The following is a 27,940-nucleotide window of genomic DNA, read 5'->3' on the forward strand; positions in this document are numbered from 1 at the left end:
ATTCAACTTTGACATGCAGCAAGCTAGCTCAGAAAGAAGACTACAGCTGGCAGAACTTGAAGAAATTCGCAATGATGCATACGAAAATGCCAAGATTTACAAGCAGCGAATGAAAGTCTTTCATGACAAGCAAATTTTGAGAAAATCTTTCACTTCAGGTCAGAAAGTGCTTTTATTCAATTCTCGCTTGCATCTATTCCCAGGTAAGTTACGCTCTCGATGGTCAGACCCCTTTATTGTTCACATTGTTTTTCCATATGGGGCAATTAAAATTAAGGACCCAAAGAACAGTGTCACTTTTAAGTTAATGGTTAAAGATTAAAACCATATCTAGAGTACCAATCACATGAAGAGACGCCGAAATAAATTTGAGTGACCCACCAGATTTGAATTGAGATTTTTTTCCTTTTCGGTGATTTGCTTTTTTTTTAATCTTTACTAAGTATATTTGTTTAACCATTAAGTTTTTTCTTGTCAAACATGAGTGCCTTAGCTAAACAGATCCTCTAGCATATTTTTAGATGACTTCAACGTGTAAAATCTCATCTCAAAAGGCAGATTCGATTTTGTAAAACACATCATACTTAAGCTCTACAACCACTAAAGTTAGTATCCCATGTTGAGGATTTAGAAAGCCAACTCAGAGACATTGAGGGAGGTGTCTACAACATCCAGTTGGAGCTTGAGATAAATTCAATAAGAGGACGATTGTAATTTTCTTTGTGTGCTTTAGTTTGTTATCTTGGTGAAGTGGCGGATAACGGTACTCCGTGACAATCAAGTCGATTTCTTCAATTTTTCATAATAATTGATATTCTGAGACAAAGGTGTGGACAAAAATGAGATTCTAGCAAAGCTTCACAATCAATTCCCTTCACTTCCTCAAAATGACCTCCTTACAATTGATAAAGCTCGGTTCGAATGCATGCGATTGCTTATGAGGAATAACACACCTGCTGACATCCACTGGTTAATCGAGGCCAAAGTGCGATTGGCAAGTGAGTTGCCTCCTAAATTTATTGCATACATGCCTAGTTGTGGTAAAGGAAATTATGCAAGAAAATGAAGAGCTCGAAGACTTTATGTTGCCTGCCATAAGTGTGCCAGAATTAGATGCGATAAAAAACCTTGTTCTTTAGAAATGGTGTATGATAACAGGGAAGATAAGATTCAATTAATTAGGGATGTCTTGAATAAGGAGTCATTGAATGATATCCTTTTGTCTCTTGAAACACATCCTAATAGATATGTAAAAGGAGCGATTCTTCAGTTATGGACATTATTCTAGAAAGAGCATGCACAATACAGCCTCGAGAATCTGACTATAAATGACCTTATTTGCCAATTTATAAGAAAACTGGATGGGAAGCCTATCATCGACCCATACAGGGCATTCAAGCCGTTTCTGGACGTAAAACCAGAGGAAAATGTGAGCCACAGTCGCAATTAGCTGTAAATATCCTTTCAGTTGTTTTATTTCACGATTGTTTTATCATTTGCATTATTGTCTTTAATAATTTTATTTTATCATTTTTTTTCTTTTTACTATTTACTTTTTGACTCTTGAACCATGTGCTTTACACGTTAATTGATACAAACATGTTACCTCATACACAGCTGTGATCCACTGTCACCAAGATTCTTAAATATGATTTTTTTGTTAAGCATTCACAAATTATTTTTGAGAAGTATCACAATGGCAGCTACTTCCAATAAACAATTCAAAAACATTTGTGTGCTTTCTGGATTTAACTATGGCAAACATAAAGAGTTCGTTGAGGCAGTCATAGATCTTGGTCGAAGCATAGCAGAGAGAAAATTGCACTTAGTGTATGGTGGAGGTAATCGAGGGTTATTAAAATTGGTCTCAGAAGCTGTTTTTTTCAGAGGAAGCCAAGTGTTAGGCATCATCCCAAGAGCCCTAAAACATTTAGGCAGTTTGTCTGACTCACCAACTGGAGAAGAGTTAATAGTCTCAGGTATGCAAGATAGAATAACTGAAATGCTTAATCATGCTGATGCTTTTATTTTTCTACAAGGAGATCTTGCAACTCTAGAGGCACTTATCACATTAGCATCTTGGGCCCATCTGCACATTCACCAAAAACCCATTGGTTTGTTAAATGTCAATAACTTTTATGTGGCTTCATTGCATTTCTTAACCATGTAATAAAAAACTATTTCATTCCTTCCACAGTGAAAAAATATTTTATTTGTGCTCACACTGCTAATGAGCTACTTGATCTGTTACAAGCTTATAGACCAAAGTCAAACCCCATGACCTTTATGTTGGAGTGTCCAAATAATGATGGTAACAATAACCGCAGTAAGAAGTGCAAATTAGATTTAGCTCTTCGTTCATAAATATTTTCTTCTGTGTTGCACCACCCAGGTGATGTCTTCTAAACTCTACTTTTTTCCTTTAAAACATTGGGGACAATGTTTCGTTCTGGTTGGGGGGAGGAAATAGTTGACAATTGTGGAATCTTGGTTAAATTTTTACTAATTTTTTGTTGTAGAGACTAACCATGGCTAACTTTTTGTGTTAAAGATGGTTGAATATGAAGTGTAGTGACTCTAGAAACGCATCTTCTTCGTTTGAAAAAAAAAATCAAAACATTTTCTTTTTCTTTGACAATCATTTTTTTAACTTCTTCTTTCTAATTTCTCCTTTATAAATATACACTTTCAAAATTTTAAGTCGAAGATGGCTAAATATGGAGTGTAGTGCCTTTAGAAACGCATCTTCTTAGTTAAAAAAAAAACTATTTTTTTCTATTATTTTAAGTGTAACTTTTCTAATTAGTTTTTCTGCATCATTTTCACCTTTCTGCATGTGTATTTTATTTTCATGTTTAGAATATGTTGGGGGGAAGAATGTGGTTTGAACTAAAAAAAATTATGTATTTTTTTTTTAACATTGGATGACATGATGGCTTTCAAATTTTAGTATTTGTATTATCTTTGGTCTTAAGTGATGTTACGCTATGTTTGCTACTCTACATGTTGATGTCGGAGACAAATATGAGTTGTTTGAAGGAATGTACATGTCATAATAAGTATCAAGTGAGTTTTTGAGCCTATCAGTTTTCTTAAAGAGTAACCCTTTTGCCCATTCTTCATACAACTTAGCAGTTTATTATTTTATATACAATCTCTAGATTTCTTTTGAGTCAACCCTATAAAAAACATGCTTTAAAAATAAAAAAAGAAAAAAAAATGTGTGTTGCTACATCTGGAGGCTCATCTAACTAGTAGATATGGAAGATTATTTAGAGTCTTAAAAGACGATGGAAAGACCATCTTTGATCCGTTTGAGCCTTTCTAGCCAGCGTTTTTGTGAAATATCCATAGTTAACCCTTTTAAGCCTTTTATTTATTTTTTAAAAAACTTTTCTTTGTCAACTTATCATCTTGACTCACTCCAATTTGGAGTATTACCCAATGTCTTACAAGTTCCATCACCTATTTATATTTGAGAAAAATGTAAATAATTATTTTGTTCAGTAAAGTTGTGTCATACAAAAAAAATTGTTTTAAAAAAAAGAAGAAAAAATAAAAAAAGAGAAAAAAATAAAAAATAAGCAAAATGCACCCTGTAATTTACAAAATATCTCTACTTTTTCTCAAACATATATTTTGTTTTCTTTATTTCCCTCATTTGTAAGCCATGTCCTTAGTCTACGTTACGTCTTAATAAAAGTCCTTGATTTTAGGGATCTATAGTCTGAATTAGAACCTAGTTTTATGGGCTAAAAAGATGTAGTGATGCATAAAAAAATAAAAAGTAAAAGAAAATGAATACATTGGGTTGACTAGCATTTTGACTTCAGATCGTGTTATTTTTAAGCTGTGGGCAAATTTCTTTTATCATGGTGAGAGCGTGTGATATTACTTCTGTATTATTTTCTCTAAAATTTAGCATTTATTGGAGTGACTATTTTTATTGGGTTTAATTTTCTTGTGAGAGTGTCACTACTTCCAGTGAGATTTTGGGATTTGACATGTCGTTCCTGAAAGTAGCTGTGACAAAGTCTACTAGGCTAATTCATGTGAATGGTTGATGTGGGTGTGATGTTTCTTTAAACTGGAGATAATACTTATACTTTTATTTGATTGTTATCATTAGTCTGATTGAATAAACACGAGTGTTTAAAAAAAAAATATTTTGGATTTGAATTTTGTTTTCGCTTTATTTGCTAGGGACTAGTAATAAGCTAGTTGGGGGGTGTGTTGCGTGTTAGAAAGTGTATATTCATAAAGGAGAAAATCATCATTTTACACTTCAAGTCTTACTAACATCCTTACTTTTATGTATTTAAGATTCTTGTTATTTAATTATATGTGTTTTATTATAATTAAGTATTTTATGTACTTTAGGGGCATCATGGTCATTTCACAATGAACGAGAGATCAAACGTCAAAACAGACATCACTTTTGATGTACTCGCAAGCGCACAAATCTATTGTAGTATAGATCAATGGTGACGAGTGTCGATCCCACGAGGAGGTGGATTTTAATTATATGTAGAATTAATTTTGTAAATGGATGGTTGAAATTGTGGTGGAAGTGATTTAAATTATCCTAAAATTGGAATTGAGATTCTAAAATTGGAATTGCAATGGCGAGAATAAATTGAAGCGAAATCTATTGAAATGACGTACTTGGGTATCTAGATCCGTATCAACATGCATCATAGGCTAAATAATTTGTATTAATGCCAATTAAATCATAAGGGGGGAATCCACACCTCATGAACCACGCTCTAATCAATATGGTGCTAAGGGCTTATCGTGCCAAATAATAATAACCTTGTACCAGAGGGCCGGTGAAACCAAGGCGGTACTAGACAAGAATATTATTATTTATCGACGAGAAGTCAAAACATCCACAAAAACTAGAGGAGAAGAGAAAATAAATTTACCAAATTAAGCCCATGACACATGTTGAGACTTCACCTTCAACCCAAGCTTGAAAGAAAATTAGCCACTCATAATTGAACTAGGGGCAAAATGGGAATTTATTAAAATACAAAGAAAATACAAGATGGAGAGAGAATTACAGAAAATGGATCCCAAAAATGGATTCAGAGGTATCAAATTAAGGGGGAGAGGCCCCCTTTTTATAGATACATTGAGTAAATTGTGGCCATCGGATTAAAAACAGTTTGGACGCTCAGGATTTCACCACATCATCAGTCAACAGTACACGTGAACAGTACGCAGGTTGACCACGTGGATGAACAATAACACGGTTTGACCCGGGTGAACAGTGACGCGGTTTGGTTGAAAATAATCCTGTGTGATGCATGTACCGTACGCGAGATGTTTCGCCCACTGATATGCTGCCACGTCACCATCAACAGTACATAAGAATTTTAGCCCAACAGGATCGTGACACCTCATCAGTCAATGCCACATCATCGGTTAATGCCACGTCATCGTCCGTCTATGTGAACAGTGTCGTGAACAGTAACGTATACAATACCGTACACGTGAATAGTACCGTATATGTGAACAGTGCTATTTTTCCTTTTATGCTCCTCCTAAGGTTTTCGACCGTCCTGAGTTCAAAAGTGATGTCCATTTTATCATCTGATCTCTCGTTTATTGTGAAATGACTATGATACTCCTAAAATACATAAAATACTTAATTAAAATAAAACAAACGGAATTAAATCAAAAGAAGGTTAAATTCATAAAAGTAAAGGTGTTAGTAAGACTTGAAATGTAAAATGACGGTTTTCTCCCTTATAAATATGCATTTTCTAACACTCAACACACCCCCCAACCAGCTTATTGCTAGTCCCTAGCAAATGAAGCGAAAATAAAATTCAAATTCAAATTCAAATTCAAATTCAAAATGATTTTTTTTAATTTAGAAACACCCGTGTTTATTCAATCAGATTAATGATAGCAATCAAATAAAAGTATAAGCATTATCTCCAGTCTAAAGCAACATCACACTCACATCAACCATCCACATGAATTAGCCCAGTAGACTTTGTTATATCTACTTTCAAGAATGACATGTCAAATCCCAAAATCTCACTGGAAGTACTGACACTCTCACAAATAAATTAAACCCATTAAAAATAGTCACTCCAATGAATGGTAATTGAGAGAGAAAATAATAAAGAAGTGATATCACATGCTCTCACTAAGATGAAATAAATATGCCCTCAGCTTAAAAATAATACGATCTCAAGTCAAACAAAAATGCTAGTCAACCCACTTTATTTATCTTTTTTTTTTATTATGCATCACTACATCTTTTTAGCCCATATAACTAGTTCCCTAAAATCAAACTATAGTTCCCTAAAATCAAGAAGGACTTTTATTAGGACGTAACGTAAGCTAGGGACATGGCTAACAAAGAAGGGAAATAAGGAAAACAAAGTGTATGTTTGAGAAAAATGCAGAGAATTTTTTTTTTTTTTGGAAGTTGCAAGGTGGATTTCACCTATTATTTTTATTTTTATTCTTTTGAAACAAAAACTTTTGTTTTTTTTTTTGGCATAACTTCACTGAACAAAATAATTATTTACATTTTTCTCAAACATAAATAGGTGATGGAACTTATAAGACATCGGGTAATACTCCAAATCGGAGTGGGTCAAGATGATAAGTTAACAAAGAAAAGGTTTTTTTTTTTTTTAAGGGTTAACTCAAAAGAAATCTAGAGATCGTGTATAAAATAATAAACTGTTAAGCTGTATAGAGAATGGGCAAAAGGGTTACTCTCCAAGAAAATGATAGGCTCAACAACTCACTTGGTACTTATTTATGACATGTTCATTCCTTCAAGCAACTCATATTTGTTTCCGATATCAACATGTAGAGTAGCAAACATAATATAACATCACTTAAGACCAAAGATAATACAAATACTAAAATTTGAAATTAATCATGTCATCCAATGTTAAAACAAATCACACAATTTTTTTTTTAAACAACATTCTACCCCCCAACCTATTCTAAGCATGAAAGGAAAATATGCATGCAGAAATGTGAAAATGATGCATAAAAAATAATTAGAAAAGTTACACGTAAAATGATAGAAAACGAAAATGGTTTTTTTTTTATAAAGAAAATGCGTTTCTAGAGGAACTACACTCCATATTCAGCCATCTTCGACTCAAAAGTTGGAAAATGTATATTTATAGAGGAGAAATTAAAAAGAAGAAGAAAAATGAACATCAAAACTTAATAAAGAAAAAGAAATTTTTTTTAATTAATTAATTTTTTTAAACAATGAAAATGCGTTTCTAGAGTCACTACCCTCTATATTCAGCCATCTTCAACACAAAAAGTTAGCAATAGTTAGTTTCTACAACAAAAAATTGGTAAAAACTTAACTAAAATTCCACAATTGTCGACTATTCCCTCCCCCTAACCAGAACGAAACATTGTCCTCAATGTTTGAAAGGAAATAAGTAGAGTTTAGAAGACATCACCTGGGTGGTGCAACACAAAAGAAAATATTTACAAGCGGAGAGTTAAATCTAATTTGTACTTCTTACTGCGGCTACTGTTACCATCATTATTTGGGCGCTCCAACACAAAGGTCCAGGGGTCTGGCTCCGGTTTATAAGCTTGTAATAGATCAAGTAGCTCATTAGCAGTGTGAGCACAAATAAAAAGGTTTTTCACATTAGAAGGAATGAAATAGTTTTTTATTGCATGGTTAAGAAATGCGATAAAGCCATCATAAAAGTTATTGACATTTAACAAACCGATGGGTTTCTGGTGGATGTGCAGATGGGCCCAAGATGCTAGTGTGATAAGTGCCTCTAGTGTTGCAAGATCTCCTGCAAGGAAAATAAAAGCATCAGCATGATTAAGCATTTCAGTTATTCTTTCTTGCATACCTGAGACGACTAACTCTTCTCCAGTTGATGAGTCAGACGAACTGCCCAATGGTTTTAAGACTCTGGGGATGATGCCTAACACTTGACTTCCTCTGATAAAAGCTGGTTCTGAGACCATTTTTGATAACCCTCGGTTACCTCCTCCATACACCAAGTGTAATTTTCTCTCTGCTATACTTCGACCAAGATCGATGGCTGCCTCAACGAACTCTTTATGTTTGCCATAGATAAATCCAGAAAGCACACAAATGTTCTTGAATTGTCTATTTGGAGTAGCTACCATTGTGATACTTCTCAAAAAAACAACTTGTGAGTGCTTGACAAAAAAAAAATCACATTTAAGAGTCTTGGTGACAGTGGGTCACAGTTGTGTATGAGGTAACATGTCAGTGTCAAATAACACGTAAAGCACGTGGCTCGCGAGTCAAAAAGGAAATAGTAAAAAGAAAAAAGCAAACAGTAATAAGGAAAAAGCAAACAGTAATAAAATTATTAAAGACAATAATACACACAATAAAACAATAGTGAAATAAAATAACAGTAAAGTGAAAGGATATTTACAGGTAGTTGCGACTGTGGCTCACATCTTCCTCTGGTTTTACGTCCAGAAACGGCTTGAACGCCCTCTATGGGTCGATGATAGGCTTCCTATCCAGTTTTCTTATAAACTGGCAAATACGGTCGTTTATTGTCAGATTCCCGAGACTATATCGTGCATGCTCTTTCTGGAATCATGGCCATAACTGGAGAATCGCTCCTTGCACATATCCACTGGGATGCGTTTCAAGAGACAAAAGAATATCATCCAATGACTCCTTATTCAATCCATCCCTAATGAATTGAATCTTATCTTCCCTGTTATCAGACACCATTCCTAAAGAACATGGGTTTTTATTGCAACTCATTCTGGCACACTTATGACAAGCAACCGAAATTCTTCGAGCTCGTCATTTTCTTGTATAATTTCCTTTACCACAACCAGACATGTATGCAATAAATTTTAAGGTAACTCACCTGCCGATCGTACTTTCGCCTCAATTAACCAAGGAATATCAGCAGGTATGTTATTCCTCATGAGCAATCGCATGCGTTCGGACCGAGCTTTATAGATCGTAAGGAAGGCATTATGAGGAAGTGAAGGGAATCGCTTGTGAAGCTTCGCTAGAATCTCGTTTCTGTCCATACCTTCGCCTCAGAATATCAGTTATTATGGGAAACTGAAGTAACCGACTTGATTGTCACGGAGTACCATTATCCGCTACTTCACCAGGGTAACAAACTAAAGCACACAAACAGAAAAACAAATTAAAACACACAAAGAAAATTAAAATCGTCATCTTATTGAATTTACCTCAAGCTCCAATTGGATGTCGTAAACACTTCTCTCAATGTCTTTGAGTTGGCTTTCTAAACCCTCAACATAGGCTACTAACTCTAGTGGTTATAGAGCCCAAATACGATGTGTTTTACAAAATTGAATCTGCCTTTTGAGATGAGTTTTGACACGTTGAAGTGGTTTAAGAATGTTCAGGAGGAACGGTCTAAGTAAGGTACTCATGATAAAAAATGATAAGAGAAAACTTAATAGTTAAACAAACACACTTATGCAAAAATAATTTCAATTAGCAAAAGAATAATATAAAGAAAGAAAAAAAAATCAAATCACCGAAAAAAAAAATCAATTCAAATCTGGTGGGTCACTCAAATTTATTTTGGTGTTTTATCGATGTGGTTGGTATTCTAGATATGGCTTTAATCTTTGACCATTAACTTTAAACGTGACACCATTCTTTAGGTCCTTAATTTCAATTGCCCCATGTGGAAAAACAATATGTACAATAAATGGACCAGACCAACGAGAGCGTAATTTACCTGGGAATAGGTACAAGCGAGAATTGAATAAAAGCAGTTTCTGACCTGGAGTGAAAGATTTTCTCATAATTTGCTTGTCATGAAAGACTTTCATTCGTTGCTTGTAAATCTTGGCATTTTCGTATGCATCATTGCGAATTTCTTAAGTTCTGCCAGCTGTAATCTTCTTTCTGAGCTGGCTTGTTGCATGTCAAAATTGAATTTCTTGATGGCCCAATACGCACGATGCTCGAGTTCCACAGGTAGGTGGCAAGCTTTTCCATACACTAGCCTGTAGGGTGACATCCCAATCGGGGTCTTGAAAGCCGTTCTATATGCCCATAATGCATCATCAAGGCTTAACGACCAATCTTTCATGTCTGGCCTCACCGTTTTTTCTAATATGTGCTTTATTTCTCGATTGGATATCTCAACTTGGCCATTAGTTTGCGGATGATACGGAGTCGCCACTTTGTGTGTGATTGAATACTTTGTCAAAAGAGCTTTGAATGCTTTGTTACAAAAGTGGGCACCACCATCACTGATTATTGCTCGAGGGAATCCAAAGCGTGAGACAATATTACTTTTCAAAAATCCTATCACCACCTTGTGATCATTGGTTCTGCATGGAATTACTTCTACCTATTTCGATACATAGTCAACAGCAACCAATATGTATTGATGGCCAAAAGAAGGGGGAAATGGTCCCATGAAGTCGATACCCCATACATTAAAAATCTCAACCACTAAAATTGGATTTAATGGCATCATGTTCCTTCGTGTAATGCTCCCCATTCGTTGACACCTATCACATGAAGAACAGAAAGTGTAAGCATCTCAAAATATAGTTGGCCAATAGAAACCACATTGTAAAACTTTAGTTGCTGTTTTCTTAGCACTGAAATGGCCTCCACAAGCTTGTTCATGGCAGAATGAAAGAATATTCTGAATTTCATTTTCTGGGACACATCGTATAACAATTTGATCTGCACAATACTTGAACAAATACGGGTCATCCCAAAAAAAATTCTTTATTTCTGCAAAGAATTTAGCCTTGTCTTGCGTGGTCCAATGCTCTGGAAGTTTACCTGTAACAAGATAATTAACTATATCAGCATACCAAGGCAATACTTCCGCACTCATTAATTGTTCATCTGGAAATGACTCATTCAATATTAATGGCTCTGTAATTGTATCAAAATGGAGACGAGAGAGGTGGTCTGCCATAACATTTTCTGTCCCTTTCTTATCTTTGAATTCCAAGTCAAATTCCTGCAAAAGTAACACCCAACAAATTAGTCTAGCTTTTGCATCTTTCTTTGTGAGAGATATTTAAGAGCAGCATAATATGTGAATATAATTATTTTACTACCAATGAGATAAGATCGAAATTTCTCTAATGCAAACACTACTGCTAGCATTTCTTTTTCAGTAGTTGAATAATTCAACTGTGCATCATTTAATGTCATACTAGCATAGTAAATAGCGTGGGGAATTCGATCAACTCTTTGTCCTAATACTGTTCCTACTGCATAATCAGATGCATCACACATGAGCTCAAATGGTAAGCTCCAATTTGAGGGCTGAATGATGGGTGATGATGTCAACAACTGCTTTAGTTTTTCAAATGCCACAAGACATGAATCATCAAAGATAAAAGGTACATCCTTAGCAAGTAAATTGCATAAGGGTCTAGAAACTTTGCTAAAATCTTTAATGAAACATCTATAGAAACTAGCATGCCCAAGGAAAGATCTTACTTTTCTGACTGTTTTGGGTGGAGGAAGATTAGAAATAAGATCCACCTTGGCTTTGTCAACCTCAATACCTTTGCTCGAAATGATGTGACCGAGAACAATACCTTGTTTTACCATAAAATGGCATTTCTCCCAATTTAAGACCAAGTTCTTCTCGATACATCTCTGCAGAACTAGTGTTAGATGATGTAAACATTGATCAAACGAATCACCAAAGATAGAAAAGTCCTCCATAAAGACTTCAAGGAATCGTTCAACCATATCAGAAAAAATGCTCAACATGCATCGTTGAAATGTAGTAGGTGCATTACATAATCCAAATGGCATTCTCCTATATGCAAATGTGCCAAAAGGGCAAGTGAAAGTAGTTTTCTCCTGATCTTTTGGTGCTATGGGAATCTGATTATATCCTAAGTACCCATCTACAAAGCAATAAAATTCATGGCCTGCTAATCTATCAAACATTTGATCAATAAATGGTAAAGGAAAATGGTCTTTACGTGTGACAGAATTCAACTTTCTATAATCAATGCATACACGCCATCCTGTAGTTACTCTAGTGGGTATCAATTCATTATCAGCATTCGTAACTACTGTGACTCCTGACCTTTTGGGGACAACTTGCACAGGACTGACCCATGAACTATCAGAAATTGGGTAAATGATACCTACATCTAATAGCTTAAGGACTTCAGTTCTAACAACTTCTTTCATATTAGGATTTAACCGACGTTGCCTTTCCACTAGTAGATTTAGCATTTTCATCGAGGTGAATGTAATGCATGCAGTCTACTGGGTTTATACCTTTTATGTCTGCTATGGTCTATCCTAATGCTCCTTTGTGCTCTTTTAAAACATCCAACAACTTACCTTTTTGTTTGTCATTGAGGGATGATGAGATGATTACTGGCAAAGTGCTTTCTTCTCCCAAAAATGCATATTCCAAAGTGTTGGGCAATGGTTTGAGCTCGAGTTTCGGTGGTGATTCTGATGATGGGATGAGTTTCTTCTCTGATGGTGCTAGTTGTTCAACTCTTAACTTCCATTTATTAGTGTCCATGGATGGTGCTGAGTCAAGTAGGGCGTTGACCTCATCGACCGATCTGTCAATATCAAAATCCAAACCAAAGTGAGTTAAGCATGTTTGTAAAGGGTCATCACTAAGGTTTGAAACAAAAGTATTATCAACTATTGTTTCTATTAAATCCACATCAACAATTCCATCATCTGCATTGAGAGGTTGTTTGGCAATGTTGAAGATGTTCAGCTCCATAGCTATTGTGCAAATTTTAATGTACTCGCAAGCGCACGAATCTATTGTAGTATAGACTAATGGTAACGAGTGTCGATCCCACGAGGAGGTGGATTTTAATTATATATAGAATTAATTTTGTAAATGGGTGGTTGGAATTGTGGTGGAAGTGATTTAAATTATCCTAAAATTAGAATTGAAATGGCGATAATAAATTCTAAAATTGGACTTGCAATGGCGAGAATAAATTGAAGAGAAATCTATTGAAATGACGTACTTGGGTATCTGGATCCGTATCAACATGCATCATGGGCTAAATATTCCTTATTAATACCAATTAAATCATAAGGGGGGAATCCACACCTCATGAACCATGCTCTAATCAATATGGTGCTAAGGGCTTATCGTGCCAAATAATAATAACCTTGTACTAGAGGGCCGGTGAAACCAAGGCGGTACTAGACAAGATTAATATTATTTGTCGACGAGAAGTCAAAACATCCAGAAAAACTAGAGGGGAAGAGAAAATAAATTTACCAAATAAAGCCCATGACACATGTTGAGACTTCACCTTCAACCCAAGCTTGAAAGAAAATTAGCTACTCATAATTGAACTAGGGGCAAAATGGGAATTTATTAAAATATAAAGAAAATACAAGATGGAGAGAGAATTACAGAAAATAGATCCCAAAAATGGATTCAGAGGTATCAAATTAAGGGGGAGAGGCCCCCTTTTTATAGATACATTGAGTAAATCATGGCCATCGGATTAAAAACAGTTTGGACGCTCAGGATTGCGCCACGTCATCAGTCAACAGTAACGCGGTTTGACCTGAATGAACAGTAACGCGGTTTGACCTGAATGAACAGTAACGCAGTTTGACCCGGATGAACAGTAACGCGGTTTGGTTGAAAATAATCCTGTGTGATGCATGTACCGTACGCGAGATTTTTCGTCCACTGATATGCTGCCACGTCACCATCAACAGTATATAAGAATTTTAGTCCAACAGGATCGTGACACCTCATCAGTCAATGCCACGTCATCGGTCCGTCTATGTGAACAGTGTCGTGAACAGTAACGTATACAGTACCGTACACGTGAATAGTACCGTACATGTGAACAGTGCCATTTTTCCTTTTATGCTCCTCCTAAGGTTTTTGACCGTCCTGAGTTCAAAAGTGATGTCCGTTTTGCCATCTGATTTCTCGTTTATTGTGAAATGACTATGATGCCCCTAAAATACATAAAATACTTAATTAAAATAAAACACATGTAATTAAATCACAAAAAGATTAAATACATAAAAGTAAGGGTTGTTAGTAAGACTTGAAATGTAAAATGACGGTTTTCTCCTTTATAAATATGCATTTTCTAACACTCAACAATAGTCATGTTGCCGAAGGACAACTGCATATTTCCAGTCCTGCATTGAATGCGAGCATCCGCAGTTGCCAAGAAAGGTCGGCCTAGAATAATGGGAATGTGCTTCTTTGAATCCTGTATTGGTTGAATGTCAATTACAATGAAATCAACAGGAAAATAAAACTTGTCTACCTGGATAAGCACGTCCTCCACAATACCACGAGGTATTTTCGTGGACCGATCTGCAAACTGTAACACCACTGGAGTTGGGTGTAATTCTCCCAGTCCAAGTTTCACAAATACAGAGTAAGGCAACAAATTTACACTAGCTCCTAAATCCAACAAAGCATTCTCAATTGTGTGGTTCCCTATACTACATGAGATAGTGGGGGAGCCTGGGTCTTTGCATTTTAAAGGAATTTTATGTTGGAGTATAGAACTAACGTTTTCTGTTAAAAATGCCTTCTTTTGAACATGCATATTTCTCTTTTTAGTACAAAGGTCTTTAAGAAACTTGGCATAAGATGGAACTTGTTTAATAGCATCAAGCAAAGGGATGTTAACACTTACCTGTTTGAAGATTTCGAGAATCTCACCTGTGGATTTTCCCTTTTTTCCTTTAGCTAACCTCTGAGGAAATTGAGCTTTGGGAATATATTCTCGTGGGTTGGTTTCTTCTTTCTCCTCCGGTGGTGAGTCCTCAATATTCACAGGTACAATTTGATTTTCTTTTGTCACCGGCATCTCCACTTTGCTGTCGACTTCTTTTCCTTTTCGCAAGGTCATCACTACTTTGACCTCTCCATGCTGCTGTGGTGAACTGGTACTTGCTTCATGCACTCCTTTAGGATTAGGCACTGGTTGACTTGGAAACTTACCTTTCTCAACGGTCATTGCCAAGGTCTGAACTGAAGAAGCAAGTTGTCCCACCATCTTCTCGAGGCTTGAAACTAATTGAGCTTGTGAGTTGAAGCCTGCTCTCAACTCATTTCGCAGTCCATCAATGGTGCGGTTCTGTTGCTCAATCGTAGAGTGAGTAAGAATCTTGAGATTCTGGAATGAATCCTCCCATGGTCTGGGTTGAGAGTAATTTTGGTTCTGATTGTATGGTCTAAATGGGGGCTGAGAGGCTTGAGGATTTTGTGGAATTGGTGGAGCTGGAGCTGCTGGTCCATTCTGTTGGAATCCTTGAGACCATGAAAAATTGGGGTGGTCTCTCCATCCAGGATTATATGTGTTGGAGTATGGGTTGTAATTTGATGGCTTTCTCATTACACCTATGGCATTGGCTTGATCTGGATATAAGTCAGGGTCATGTGCCTCTGTTGATTTAGCAGTCGATAACGATGCTATTTGTCGAGCAAGACCTTCAACCATCTCCTTGACTTCTTTGATTCCCGAAGTTGACTCGCCAATGTGAACCTCATTCACTCCTTTAATTCTTCTAGTATTCCTGAGTGATCGACTCCGTTGTTGGGAATTATCCGCTTGTCGCTGGAAGAATTCCTAAATCTCTGATGCACTTTTTGACATTAGCTCTCCTCCATTTGTTTGCCATTGGCCATTCTTGCACATTCGGCAATAATCCCTCCAAAAAGTATTGGCATTGGTGCCATTTCTCGTACCCATGATGTGGACACTTCAAGAGTAGCCCATTGAATCGCTCCCACGTTTCGAAAAACTGCTCGTCATCTCTCTGGGTAAACTCTGAAATTTCCCTGCGAATAGCATTGGTTTTATGCACTGGAAAATATTTATTCAAAAATTTAGTTACCATTTGTTCCCATGATGAAATGCTATTGGCAGGCAATGTATTAAGCCATGAACGAGCTCTATCTTTGAAAGAAAATGGGAATAGTCTAAGTTTAACATCATCGTCTGAAAAATTCTCGTATTTAAAAGTTTGACAAATAGCATGAAAATCGTTCAGATGATTATATGGGTCATCATTTTCTAGGCCATAAAATGTGGGGAGACAATTTAGCACACTAGGTTTTAATTCAAAACTCCTAGCAGCTACCTTTGGGTATCTTATGCATGATGTGCTCAAATTAGCTAAAGGACTGAAGTAGTCCTTAAATGGCCTCTCCTATGGTTGTAAATCCATTTTATTTTTAATTTATTTTTGTGTGCGAAGTGTTTTTTCTAATTCAAGGTCTATAGGTTCAAGATTAGGAAATAATGACCTACGACCATGCATGCAAAACAAATAAAATAAAATAAAGATGGGAATAAAACAAATAAAAATAAAGAAGAGGGAGAAATTACGATACTAACCTTATTGCGCTATTAAAACCTTTTTATAAAAATACACAAAAACAAATACGTGAAATTAAATTAACTAAAAATAAATTAATAAGATAAACAAAAAAAAATTCAATTGAAAATTAAATTACAGAATTTTAAAGAAGAGAAAAAGAAAAGAAATACTAACCTTTAAATGTAGATTCACTTTTTTTTTTAATAAAAAAATACAAGAAAATAAATAAAAGAAATTATTCACAAAAATTAATTCTATGAATTAAAATTACTTACCTCCCCGGCAACGGCGCCAAAAACTTGTTGTATAAATTTTAATGTACTCGCAAGCGCACGAATCTATTGTAGTATAGATCAATGGTGAAGAGTGTCGATCCCACGAGGAGGTGGATTTTAATTATATGTAGAATTAATTTTGTAAATGGGTGGTTGAAATTGTGGTGGAAGTGATTTAAATTATCCTAAAATTGGAATTGAGATTCTAAAATTGAAATTGCAATGACGAGAATAAATTGAAGCGAAATCTATTGAAATGACGTACTTGGGTATCTGGATCCGTATCAACATGCATCATGGGCTAAATAATCCGTATTAATGCCAAATAAATCATGAGGGGGGAATCCACACCTCATGAACCACGCTCTAATCAATATGGTGCTAAGGGCTTATCGTGCCAAATAATAATAACCTTGTACTAGAGGGCCGGTGAAACCAAGGCGGTACTAGACAAGAATATTATTATTTGTCGACGAGAAGTCAAAACATCCACAAAAACTAGAGGGAAAGAGAAAATAAATTTACCAAATTAAGCCCATGACACATGTTGAGACTTCACCTTCAACCCAAGCTTGAAAGAAAATTAGCCACTCATAATTGAACTAGGGGCAAAATGGAAATTTATTAAAATATGAAGAAAATACAAGATTGAGAAGGAATTACAGAAAATGGATCCCAAAAATGGATTCAGAGATATCAAATTAGAGGGGGGAGGCCCCCTTTTTATAGATACATTGAGTAAATTGTGGCCATTGGATTAAAAACAGTTTGGACGCTCAGGATTTCGCCACGTCATTAGTCAACAGTATACGTGAACAGTACGCGGTTTCACCACGCGAATGAACAGTAACACGGTTTGACTCGGGTGAACAGTGACGCGGTTTGGTTGAAAATAATCCTGTGTGATGCATGTACCGTACGCGAGATTTTTCGTCCACTGATATGCTGCCACGTCACCATCAACAGTACATATGAATTTTAGCCCAACAAGATCGTGACACCTCATCAGTCAATGCCACATCATCGGTCAATGCCACGTCATCATCCGTCTACGTGAACAGTGTCGTGAATAGTAACGTATACAATACCGTACACGTGAATAGTACCGTATATGTGAACAGTGCTATTTTTCCTTTTATGCTCCTCCTAAGGTTTTCAACCGTCCTGAGTTCAAAAGTGATGTCTGTTTTTCCATCTGATCTCTCGTTTATTGTGAAATGACTATAATGCTCCTAAAATACATAAAATACTTAATTAAAATAAAACAAACGGAATTAAATCAAAAGAAGGTTAAATTCATAAAAGTAAAGGTGTTAGTAAGACTTAAAATGTAAAATGACGGTTTTCTCCTTTATAAATATGCATTTTCTAACACTCAACAATGATTTTTTGGCACCATAAGCCCTTAGCACCATATTGATCAGAGTGTGGTTCATGAGGAGAGGAAACCCCCTTTGTGATTTAATTGGCAATAATAAGGAATATTTAGTCCATGGTGTATGTTGATGCAGATCCGAATACCCAAGTGCTTCATTTCAAAAGAATTCGTTTTAATTTATTCCCGCCATTCTAATTTAAATTTTAGAATTTTTCAAATCATTTTCACCACAAATCCAACCACCCTCATAGAAAATTAATTATATACATAATTAAAATCCACTTCCTCATGGGATCGACACACGTTAGTGTTAATCTATTCTACAATATATTTGTGTATTTGCAAGTTCAATAAAATTTGCACAACAGCTATCAGCTTAAGCTTTTAGCCTATGGTATCAGAGCGAGGTCACGGGTTCAAGCCGCCGCATAAGCAATTTTGTAGGGGGGGGGATTGTTAGGGTTATGGGGCCCCAGTAATTCTTCTGTGCGCTTGTAGGTGTAACATCCTTTTGTGTATTTCTATTGAGGTGGCAGTAAGGTTACCCAAGGCATAATTGCCCGCCCCGTTGGCACGATTACAAAAGTGTGCAGCCCCTCATGTCCACCTGCTGCTTAGTGTGGGGCTCTGCACTTCAATGGTATAAGGAAATAAAGTTGTACCTTGGCTATCAGTTTAAGCTTTTAGCCTAGTGGTAAGCGCTTGATCCTAACACTTCAAAATATTCTTCCTCATGTCATTGAGCCGCATCAAACGTGTTTCGTTCCTGGGCAACATATTATTGAGAACATTGTTGTCGCTCAGGAGGTGGTCTATTCTATGAGGAGGAATTATGGTAGGAGAGGTTATATGGCTATTAAAGTGGATCTTGAAAAAACTTATGACAGATTAAGTTGGAGTTTTATTTTCGATACTTTACAAAAGACGAGCATCCTATTGGATTTCATTCAGGTTACTATGGAATGTATTACCACTGCGATGATTAATGTTCTTTGGAATGGTGAGCTTATGGAGGATTTTATACCTTCTAGAGGCTTTAGACAAGGGGATCCTATTTCCCCTTATATTTTTGTATTGTGTATTGGAAGGTTGAGCCATGCCATTTCTAAAGCAGTGAGTAAGGGTGAGTGGATGCCAATGCGTCTATCACGAAATGGAACCCCTTCATTTATTTTTGCAGATGATTTTTATTGTTGGTTGAAGCCTCGTATGACCAGGCAAGGATTGTTAACTTGATCCTGGAGGATTTCTGCAATAGCTCGAGAGCTAAAGTTAACAGAACTAAAACTCATCTATTTTTCTCGAAGAATGTCTAGAATAGTGAGGCCTCCCGTATTGGTAATTCCCTTGGTTCTACAATCACAAAGGATCTTGGGAAGTATCTTAGAATGCCTTTGCTTCATTCTCAATAACTAAGAAGACTTATCAAGAAATTATTGACAAGGTAGATAAACGTCTTTCAGGTTGGAATGCTTCACATTTACCCCTGGCGGGAAGAATCATGCTTACTCAGTCTCTTTTACAAGCAATACCTTTATATCCCATGCAAACGTCGGAGCTTCCAGTCGGGGTTAATAATAAGATTAATCAGATCCGTAGGAGATTTATATAGAGTGGGTCGGATGATCGTAGAAAGATGAGTCTTATCGGTTGGGAAAAGGTTTGGCAACCAAAAACTTGTGGAGGCTTAGGGATTAAAAACTTTGGGATGATGAACAAAGCCTTAATGATGAAACTGGCATAGGGACTGATTTCTGAACCAACAAGTCTATGGTGTAGAGTGCTTTATACAAAATATGGACTAGCTAGCTCGGATTTCCCACTTAAATTACCAACTCGTAGTGGTTCGCATCTATAGAAATCGATCGGAAAGGTTTAGTCTGATACTCTCTAGGGGCTTTGCTAGAATATAAGAAATGGGAGGAGGGTTCAATTTTATTGGGATTGTTAGGTTACAAAAAATAAACCATTAACTTCGTATGCGATGGCTCCTATTCCAAATGATAGTCTAATGAAATTGGTTAGTAACTTTACTAATGCTAATTGCAAATGGCGTTAGGAATCTTTTGAATACCTCCTCCTGAATTGTATCATTTTAAGAATTACAGCAACTCAGCCGCCAATGGAAGGAAAGTGCGATGATCAATTTTTCTGGGCCAATTCACAACGGGGGGATTTCTCTATCAAGTCTGCCTATGCGACCATTACTGAAAATCGAACTGCTGTAGAAAACTCTCGGTGGACCATTGCTTGGAAATGGAAGGGACTGCCTCGTGTGCAAACTTTTATATGGCTTGCTGATAATTCTATGAAATGAGAGTTATTACGACAATTCTAGACTTAAATCAAGACCACTTAGAGAGTAAATGATGTGTTTTTATTATATTTTGGTTATGTTTTGCATAAACATGCATTTTAGTTTAGTTTTAATAAGTTTTACTTGATTTAAAGTAATTTGTGCTCAAAACATGTGCATAATTGTAGGATTTCAGAAGTTTATAATCCATGAAGGGATGCTGAGATATTAGGCTAGCAAGAAGAAGAAAGAATATGGCCGCAAAAGAAGTGAAACACAACTGGGAACAGTGCAGTGTTATAGCCATTGCTGGAGCGACCATTGCTGTAGCAATCCTGGAACACCGAGGGAGAAAACGTAGCGTGGGTTAGCTGCAGAATTGCGATTTGTAATTTCCTAATTTGACTCATGTATGCACGAGGTTTTTGTTTACCCTAGTTTTCAATTATAAAAAGAAGAACGCATCACATAAAACGGCAGCAAGGAATTATCATTGGAGAAATTTGAGAGAAAAAGAAGAAGAAGATCAGAATTCAAGGGAACAGATGCAGCATCATTGAAGAATGCAGCAGAGTTATTTGGATTCACTTTTTGCCATTCTCGACTTGTACCTTTCTTCACTCTTTGACTGAACTAATGTATTTCGTGACCAATATGTTGCTGTTTGTTTTTCTCTTTCAGAATATGAATTAAAATTGCTTGTAGTTGAGTGACAAAAAATTTAATGGGTTCTTGATTGTTCTTTTAAGTTGCTATATAATTGTTGTAGCATTTTACTGTAGTAGCTATTATTATAACTGTTATTTCGGTTGATCACCCATTTAATAGTCCAAGTTAAGATAGAGCCGCAAAAGGGCATGTCTTAGTGGATATTATTAGAGTAATACTTGATCTTAATTTAAGTTTCCTGGATTAAGTTTATCTTGAATCTCATAAGGGTCATACTTGAAGTTAAGATTTGTGATAAACTAGACATAGGTACTCACATTGTAGGGTGGAGAGAATGGATGTTCATAGTGCCATGTTGTAGGTAAAATAGCAATTGGTCATTGCTAAGATACTTAAGGGTATTAGAATTCCAATATGCAACAGCTGCGGATGCAAAATAAATCTGCCCAGTGCTATAGAAATTGTTATAACAACTGGTGTTAACTTGATGAAAAGCAGTCAACCCATAAAGAGAGTTTGCTCATTCAACTACCTTATTCTCATTTGATTCTTTGACGCATTTTATTTAATTTATTTCATTACTGCATTGTTTCATTTTATTCTCTCACAATTATCAATTTTAATAGTAACCAACTTTACATTTGTTTATCTCGGAATAAAAGTAAATTGCACTATTGTGATTGTTGTAGCATTTCTAGTAACATCAATCCCTGTAGAGACGATCTTGAATACTCATCACTTTATTACTTGTTGTGTACACTTGCACATTGACATCAATAACATTTGATTAAAAAATCACTAACAAGTTTTTGGCGCCGTTGCCGAGGATTGATTGTTTATTTTCGAAGCGTGAAGTAAATCTTGATAGTGCCAATTTGATTTGACTTGTTATATTTATTAACAGATCAACACTTGAATGCGCAAAGACCGATCTGTTGTATTTTAATTTGATCCTGAGATTGAAAGGACTGTAAGGAGACTGCGAAGAAAACAAAGGAATTCAAAAATTATTTCAGACATGGATAATTTGCAGGATATGGGAAATTTTGATCCTCACGAGCCATTACAACTTGTCAACATTCAAGAAGAGCAGAATGAGCATGCCAACCAGAGACAGCCAGGCAACAACAATATCATTTACATGGCAAATGATAGGGACAGAGCTATCAGAGATTATGCTGTGTTAACTCCTTAAGTTGTACACCCTGGGATAATCAGACCTGAAGTGGAAGCCACAAACTTTGAACTGAAGCCAGTAATGTTTCAAATATTGCAAACATTTGGTCAATTTAATGGACTGCCAAATGAAGATCTTCACCTCTATCTTAAGTTGTTTTTGGAAGTGAGTGATACTTTTAAAATTGCTGGAGCAACACAAGATGCTTTAAGACTAAGGCTTTTTCCTTATTCCTTAAGAGATCGAGCAAGAGCATGGTTAAATTCATTACCATCTGATTCCATCACTACAAGGAATGAGTTGGCTGATACATTCTTAATGAAGTATTTCCCACTGAAATTACGGAATGAGATTACTTCTTTCTATTAACTTGAAAATGAGAGTTTGTATGAGGATTGGAAAAAATTCAAAGAACTGCTCAGAAGGTGTCCTCATCATGGCATTCCTTATTGTATACAATTGGAGACTTTCTATAATGGGTTGAATCCTAGTACGAGATTGATGGTGGATACTTCAGCAAATGGAGCTTTGTTATCCAAATCTTACACTGAAGCTTATGAAATTTTGGAGAGAATTACCTACAATAATTATTAGTGGCCATCAACTAGACAGCCAGCAGCAAGAGGAGCAGTAGGGGTATATAATATAGATGCAATCACAGCTTTATTAGCACAAGTAACCTCATTGACTAACATGGTAAAAGCCATGACATCTGCTCCAACAGTAGTAAAGCAAGTTGCTGAATTGTCTTGCGTATACTGTGGTGAAGATTATGACTTCGATAACTGTCCTAGAAATCCAGCATCAGTGAACTATGTGGGTAATTTTAACTAATAGCTTCAAAACAACCCATATTCAAATACTTACAACCCTGGATGGAAGCAACACCAAAATTTCTTAAGGAGCAGTCAAAATTAAAATGCTCCAGTATTGAATGGACAAAATAGGAACACTCAACCACCTGGTTTTCATCAGCATAGTCAAGGGCAAAAACACACCAGCTAAGATCCAATCACTTCATTGGAAGCACTGATTAAGGAATACATTGCAAAGAATGAAGCAATTGTGCAAAGTCAAGCAGTATCCTTGAGAAACCTGGAGAACCAAACGGGACAACTTGCCACAGCAATGAGTAGCAGAACTCAAGGAAGCTTACCCAGTAACACAGAAGATCCGAGAAGAGAAGGAAATGAACACTGCAAAGTAATCAACTTAAGATTTGGAAAGAATGTTGATATCCCTGTTCATGTGACAAAAAAAGGGCTGGAACTTAATTCTTCACAAAAACCACCTCAAGATGATAGTATGTTACAACAACCCAACCATCAAGACACTGGTGTTAGGGGTCAAGTTGCAGCAACTATGGAAGGAAGTCAACTAGTACATGCTGAAAAAGAAGTCACAACACCAGTGGTACCAACCTACAACAGACCAAACGAACAGAGTTTGGTACCTTCTGAGGCTACCCAGCAGTTTAGGCACCCACCTCCTTTTCCACAGAGATTCCAGAAGCAAAGACAAGACAATCAGTTCAGTAAATTCCTAGAAGTGCTGAAGCAATTACACATCAACATACCTTTTGTGGAAGCTTTAGAGCAAATGCCTAATTATGTGAAATTTCTAAAAGACATCTTAGCAAAAAAAAAAAAGGTTGGGAGAATTTGAAACTGTTGCTTTAACACAGGCAAGCAGACATATGCTCCAAAGTAAGATTTCTAAAAAATTAAAGGATCTAGGAAGCTTTACAATACCATGTTCCATTGGAACTAGGTACAATGGTAGAGCACTTTTTGATTTGGGAGCCAATATTAATCTGATGCCATTATCTGTATTTAAGTAGTTGGGAGTAGGGGAATGCAGACCAACAACTGTCACTTTGCAATTAGCTGACAGATCTCATGCATATCCTGAAGGAAAAATTGAGGATGTACTGGTGAATGTTGACAAATTCATCTTTCTAGTGGACTTCATTGTACTAGACTTTGAGGCTGATAAAGAGGTACCCATTATACTTAGAAGACCTTTCCGAGCAACTGGGAAGACTATGATAGATGTACAAAAATGAGAGTTAACAATGAGAGTGAATGATCAGCAAGTTACATTTAATGTATTAGAGGCTATGAAGAACCCTGATGAGGTAGAAGATTGTAATTTCCTGAGTGTTGTGGATTTTGTTGTAGCAGACTAAATCGACAGATGCTGCAGTAATGAGATCATCAAAGTTACCACTTTTGAAGGTTTTGAAGAAGAAAATGTTGCAGCAAACCAGATAGATTGGATGGAAGGAAAGCAATCTGATAGACATAACAGATTTTTTGAGCATCTGAATCTTTCAGACAGGGAAGTAAAAACAACTTTACCATTTATCGAATCACTTTTTAGTCTTGAATTAAAATTGTTACCTTCACATTTGAAATATATTTATCTTGGTCAAAACAACACACTCCATGTAATAATTTTCTCTACTTTGGATGCAGGTCAAGAACAAACCCTAGTAAATGTGCTTGGGAAATACAGAAGAGTAATTGGATGGACCATGGAAGACATCAAAGGGATAAGCCCATCCATATATGCATGCATAAAATTCTGTTAGAAAATTGTTACAGCAATTCAGTAAAGCAATAAAGAAGGTTAACCCCTATTTTGAAAGAAGTGGTGAAGAAGGAAATCATCAAATGGTTGGATGCTGGAATCATATACCCGTGAGTAAGCCCAGTCCAATGTGTTCCAAAGAAGGGAGGAATAATAGTGATAGCAAATGAGAAGAATAAACTTATTCCTACAAGGACAGTGACTGGATGGAGAGTATATATGGATTACAGGAAGCTGAACAAAGCCACAAGGAAGGATCACTTCCCACTTACATTCATAGATCAGATATTGGACATACTTGCTGGAAAACAGTACTATTGTTTCCTACATGGGTATTCAAGTTACAACCAAATTGCTATAGCTCTAGAGGATTAGGAAAAGACTAAATTTACCTGTCCTTATGGAACTTTTGCCTCCAGAAGAGTGCCCTTTGGTCTGTGCAATGCTCAAGCAACTTTTCAGATATGTATGATGTCTATTTTTTCTGATATGGTGGAGCAAACATTAAAAGTCTTCATGGATGACTTCTCAGTTTTTGGAGAGATATATAATAATTGTTTACACAACTTGGAAGAAGTTCTTAAAAGATGTGAGATGACTAACTTAGTACTCAATTGGAAAAAATGTTATTCATAGTGCAAAAAGGCATAGTGTTGGGTCATAAGGTGTCCAAGAATGACATTGAGGTAGATAAAGCAAAGATAGAAGTATAGATAAACTGCCACCTCCCACTTCAATCAAAGGTATTAGGAGTTTTTTGGGTCATCCTGGATTTTACAGAAGATTCATTAAGGAGTTTTCCAAGGTAGCTAAACCATTATGCTCATTGCTGGAACATGACAAGCCTTTTCATTTTTATAAAGATTGTCTTCAAGCTTTTGGAGAGTTAAAGAAAGTTTTGATCACTGTACCAGTGGTTATATCACCATATTGGACTCTACCAGTTGAACTGATGTGTGATACCAGTGACTATTCTGTTAGAGCAGTGTTAGGGCAGAGAAAGGATAAGATTTTTCACTCTATATACTATGCAAGCAAAACTCTTACTCAAACTCAAATTAATTATATACCATTACAGAGAAAGAGTTGCTAGCAATAGTATTTGCTTTTGATAAATTCAAAGCTTAATTGGTAGGTACTAAAGTGACAGTATACACAGACTATGCAGTCATCAAGTACTTAATCTCAAAGAAGGATGCTAAACCAAGATTAATAAGATGGATCTTATTGCTTCAGGAAAGATAGAAAGGGGACTGAGAATCAAGTAGCAGACCACCTGTCGAGCCTAGAAGTAGACACAAGCACATTGACAAGAAAGGACATCACTAAAACTTTTCCTGATGAACAACTTTAGTAGTACAGCAAGCACAGATGCTGCAGCAATCAAGATCTCCATTGTATGCAGATTTTGCTAACTACTTGGTAAGTGGATTGTTACCACCTGAGTTGAAGTTTCAAAAGAAAAAAAAAATTCTTCATAATGTCAGAAGCTACCAGTGGGATGACCCATATTTATATAAGTTATGCTCAGATCAACTAATATAAAGATGTGCTTTAGAGGGAGAGATTATGCACATACTGAAATCATGTTATGATGCAGCATATGGAGGACATTTTGGTGGTCACAGAATAACTACTAAAGTTCTGCAATCAGGTTATTACTGGCCTTCTATTTTTAAAGATGCTTATGAATTTGCTAAATGTTGTGACAGGTGTCAAAGGACAGGGAACATAACTCAAAGACATAAAATGACATTGACAAACATTCTGGAAGTAGAAGTTTTTGATGTATGGGGAATAGATTTCATGGGTCCTTTTACACTATCCTTTGGGAACTTATATATCCTGGTTGTTGTGGATTATGTCTCCAAATAGGTAGAAGCTGCAGCATTACCTACCAATGATGCTAAAGCAGTGGTGGACTTTCTTCAGAAAAATATTTTTTCCAGGTTTGGCACTCCAAGAGAAATTATTAGTGATGAAGGTACTCATTTTTGAAACAAAGTATTTGCTGCAGCTATGGTAAAGTATGGAGTCAGGCATAAAGTAGCAACAACATATCACCCACAATCCAATGGCCAGGCAGAAGTGTCCAATAGAGAGATTAAGAAGATCTTAGAAAAAGTGATGAACCCATCAAGGAAGGATTGGTCCTTGCGTTTACATGACTCCCTATGGGCCTACAGAACAGCATATAAAACACCACCTGGCATGTCTCCCTACCGAATTATTTATGGGAAGGCTTGTCACTTGCCACTTGCCACTTGCCACTTGAGCTAGAGCATAAAGCATACTGAGCACTGAAGCAATTAAATTGGGATATACATGCTGCAGCAGAGCAAATGAAGCTTCAACTATGTGAGCTTGATGAATTACAGCTATTCTCATATGAAAATGCAAGAATCTATAAAGAGAGGACAAAACACTGGCATGACAAGCATATCCATCACAGGAAATTAAGCCCTGGTCAACTAGTGCTGCTCCAAAATACAAGGCTAAGACTATTTCCAAGAAAACTAAAATCTCGATGGTCTGGACCTTTCAAGTTGCTCAGAATTTATCCTCATGGGGGTGTTGATCTCCTAGATGAAAAGACAGGACAAGAATTTAAAGTCAATGGGCACAGAGTTAAGCATTACATACACCCAGCTGCAGATTGTTCAAAGGAGGTCTTACTCCTTAAAGAACCATGCTATTGAGCAGTCAAAGAATGTCAGACTGAAGGACCTTAAATCAAGTGCTCAATGGGAGGCAACCCATTGTGGGGCAGTCACTTCAACTAAGCTTGACCCTCTCTGGTTTTGTTGAAGGCTCTTCCTTTTATTTCATTTTAATTTTGTTATTTACTTATTGTTATTTTTTTTTATTATTTCGGATTATTGAACCTTTATTTTTGTTGTCATTTTATGTCTTTATTTTTAATTTCTTAGGATTGGTTTTATTTATTTTTAAATTTCTCGAGGGAAATATGTGTGACAAATGGATTCCATACTGACAATTGGGGTTGTATTATTGACAGAGTACAGAGGCAAGCCATGTGTCAGCAGCTATTGGAGAAGAGTATGTAACCGTTACTAGAGCAAACAATTGGGTGCTGCAGCAACCAATATTACCGTTACAGTAACTTAAAGATAGAGCCTCTCACTTACTGTTGGAGATGAAATATAACAAATGGATGAATGGATTTGGATAGAAA

The 27,940-nt window shown here is 36.2% G+C and overlaps 2 non-coding genes across 2 annotated transcripts; one reads left to right on the forward strand and one right to left on the reverse strand.

Annotated features, from left to right (window-relative positions):
- Positions 1–15,719: 15,719 nt before the first annotated feature.
- On the forward strand, positions 15,720–15,823 carry LOC127901645 (small nucleolar RNA R71). Its single transcript, XR_008053889.1, has one exon. It is a non-coding gene; the product is annotated as a small nucleolar RNA R71 (small nucleolar RNA).
- A 6,665-nt stretch (positions 15,824–22,488) lies between these two features.
- LOC127901572 (small nucleolar RNA R71) lies at positions 22,489–22,595 on the reverse strand. The gene has a single exon (XR_008053815.1). It is a non-coding gene; the product is annotated as a small nucleolar RNA R71 (small nucleolar RNA).
- Positions 22,596–27,940: the final 5,345 nt, after the last annotated feature.

The sequence above is a fragment of the Citrus sinensis genome, chromosome 3, assembly GCF_022201045.2.
Source record: "Citrus sinensis cultivar Valencia sweet orange chromosome 3, DVS_A1.0, whole genome shotgun sequence".
Lineage (NCBI taxonomy): Eukaryota > Viridiplantae > Streptophyta > Magnoliopsida > Sapindales > Rutaceae > Citrus > Citrus sinensis.